The sequence below is a fragment of the Taudactylus pleione genome, unplaced genomic scaffold (genome assembly GCF_031769625.1).
Source record: "Taudactylus pleione unplaced genomic scaffold, aTauple2 ptg001270l, whole genome shotgun sequence".
NCBI lineage: Eukaryota > Metazoa > Chordata > Amphibia > Anura > Myobatrachidae > Taudactylus > Taudactylus pleione.
Genome location: NW_028285670.1, coordinates 527,501 through 530,000, shown reverse-complemented (window position 1 = coordinate 530,000; position 2,500 = coordinate 527,501). Strand labels below are relative to the sequence as shown.

At 37.7% G+C, this 2,500-nt stretch overlaps 1 non-coding gene and 9 pseudogenes across 1 annotated transcript; all 10 read left to right on the top strand.

Annotated features, from left to right (window-relative positions):
* Nucleotides 1–119, top strand: LOC148445537 (5S ribosomal RNA; annotated as a pseudogene).
* A 350-nt stretch (nucleotides 120–469) lies between these two features.
* LOC148445536 (5S ribosomal RNA) lies at nucleotides 470–588 on the top strand (annotated as a pseudogene).
* Nucleotides 589–704: 116 nt separating this feature from the next.
* Nucleotides 705–823, top strand: LOC148445535 (5S ribosomal RNA; annotated as a pseudogene).
* A 115-nt stretch (nucleotides 824–938) lies between these two features.
* Nucleotides 939–1,057, top strand: LOC148445534 (5S ribosomal RNA; annotated as a pseudogene).
* Nucleotides 1,058–1,173: 116 nt separating this feature from the next.
* LOC148445533 (5S ribosomal RNA) lies at nucleotides 1,174–1,292 on the top strand (annotated as a pseudogene).
* A 114-nt stretch (nucleotides 1,293–1,406) lies between these two features.
* LOC148445532 (5S ribosomal RNA) lies at nucleotides 1,407–1,525 on the top strand (annotated as a pseudogene).
* A 116-nt stretch (nucleotides 1,526–1,641) lies between these two features.
* LOC148445531 (5S ribosomal RNA) lies at nucleotides 1,642–1,760 on the top strand (annotated as a pseudogene).
* A 116-nt stretch (nucleotides 1,761–1,876) lies between these two features.
* Nucleotides 1,877–1,995, top strand: LOC148445530 (5S ribosomal RNA). The gene has a single exon (XR_015875560.1). It is a non-coding gene; the product is annotated as a 5S ribosomal RNA (ribosomal RNA).
* A 116-nt stretch (nucleotides 1,996–2,111) lies between these two features.
* Nucleotides 2,112–2,230, top strand: LOC148445529 (5S ribosomal RNA; annotated as a pseudogene).
* Nucleotides 2,231–2,346: 116 nt separating this feature from the next.
* Nucleotides 2,347–2,465, top strand: LOC148445528 (5S ribosomal RNA; annotated as a pseudogene).
* Nucleotides 2,466–2,500: the final 35 nt, after the last annotated feature.

Below are 2,500 nucleotides of genomic sequence, written 5' to 3'. Positions count from 1 at the left end.
TCCTTCAGCCAAACCACACTGGTCTTGCCCAATCTCATCTGATCTTGGAAGCTATGCAGTGTTGGGCCTGGTTAGTACTTAGATGGGAGACCACCTGGGAATAGCAGGAGCTGTAGGTAATTTTATACTGCCATAACATTCTTTTTTATTATATTTTACATTTCATTTTACAACTAATCATTGAATTTACTTGAGTTAAGAAGTAAAAGAGGTCTAAAGTTAATGTTTTTGAGCACCTACAGCCAAACCACACTGGACATGCCCAATCTCGTCTGATCTTGTAAGCCTTGCTGTGTTGGGCCTGGTTTGTACTTGGATGGGAGACCACCTGGGAATACCAGTTGCTGTAGGAAATTTTATACAGCCAAAACATTCTTTTCTATTACATTTTACATTTAATTTTTTCAACTTATCATTGAATTTACTTGAGTTAAGAAGTAAAAGAGATCTAAAGTTAATGTTTTTGAGCACCTACAGCCAAACCACACTGGACATGCCCAATCTTGTTTGATCTTGGAAGCTATGCAGTGTTGGGTCTGGTTAGTACTTGGATGGGAGACCACCTGGGAATACCAGGTGCTGTAGGTAATTTTATACTGCCATAACATTCTTTTCTATTACATTTTACATTTAATTTTTTCAACTTATCAATGAATTTACTTGAGTTAAGAAGTAATAGAGGTCTAAAGTTAATGGTTTTGGGCACCTACAGCCAAACCACACTGGACATGCCCAATCTCGTCTGATCTTGGAAGCTATGTAGTGTTGGGCCTGGTTAGTGCTTGGATGGGAGACCACCTGGGAATACCAGGTGCTGTATGTAATTTTAGACAGCCAAAACATTCTTTTCTATTATATTTACATTTAATTTTTTCAACTTAACAATGAATTTACTTGATTTAAGAAGTAAAAGAGGTCTAAAGTTAATGTTTTTGAGCACCTACAGCCAAACCACACTGGACATGCCCAATCTCATCTGATTTTGGAAGCTATGCAGTGTTGGGCCTGGTTAGTACTTGGATGGGAGACCACCTGGGAATACCAGGTGCTGTAGGTAATTTTATACAGCCATAACATTCTTTTCTATTACATTTTACATTTAATTTTTTCAACTTATCAATGAATTTACTTGAGTTAAGAAGTAATAGAGGTCTAAAGTTAATTTTTTTGAGCACCTACAGCCAAACCACACTGGACATGCCCAATCTCGTCTGATCTTGGAAGCTATGCAGTGTTGGGCCTGGTTAGTACTTGGATGGGAGACCACCTGGGAATACCAGGTGCTGTAGATAATATTATGCAGCCTAATATTCTTTTCTATTACATTTTACATTTAATTTTTCAACTTATCAATGAATTTACTTGAGTAAAGAAGTAAAAGAGGTCTAAAGTTAATGTTTTTGAGCTCCTTCAGCCAAACCACACTGGACATGCCCAATCTCGTCTGATCTTGTAAGCTATGCAGTGTTGGGCCTGGTTAGTACTTGGATGGGAGATGACCTAGGAATCCCAGGTGCTGTAGGTAATTTTATACTACCATAATAGTCTTTTCTATTACATTTTACATTTAATTTTTTCAACTTATCAATGAATTTACTTGAGTTAAGAAGTAATAGAGGTCTAAAGTTAATGCTTTTGAGCACCTACAGCCAAACCACACTGGACATGCCCAATCTCGTCTGATCTTGGAAGCTATGCAGTGTTGGACCTGGTTTGTACTTGGATGGGAGACCACCTGGGAATACCAGGTGCTGTAGGTAATTTTATACTGCCGTAACATTCTTTTCTATTAGATTTTACATTTAATTTTTTCAACTTATCAAAGAATTTACTTGAGTTAAGAAGTAATAGAGGTCTAAATTTAATGTTTTTGAGCACCTACAGCCAAACCACACTGGACATGCCCAATCTCGTCTGATCTTGGAAGCTATGCAGTGTTGGGCCTGGTTAGTACTTGGATGGGAAACCACCTGGGAATACCAGGTGCTGTAGGTAATTTTTTGCAGCCATAACATTCTTTTCTATTACATTTTACATTTAATTTTTTCAACTTATCAATGAATTTACTTGAGTTAAGAAGTAATAGAGGTCTAAATTTAATGATTTTGAGCACCTACAGCCAAACCACACTGGACTTGCCCAATCTCATCTGATCTTGGAAGCTATGCGGTGTTGGGCTTGGTTAGTACTTGGACAGGAGACCAACTGGGAATACCAGGTGCTGTAGGTAATTTTATATAGCAATAACATTCTTTTCTGTTACATTTTACATTACATTTTTTCAACTTATCAATGAATTTACTTGAGTTAAGAAGTAAAAGAGGTCTAAAGTTAATATTATCGAGCACCTGCAGCCAAACCACACTGGACATGCCCAATCTTGTCTGATCCTGGAAGCTATTCAGTGTTGGGCCTGGTTAGTACTTGGATGGGAGACCACCTGGGAATAACAGGTGCTGTACGTAATTTTATGCAGCCATAACATTCTTTTCTATTACAT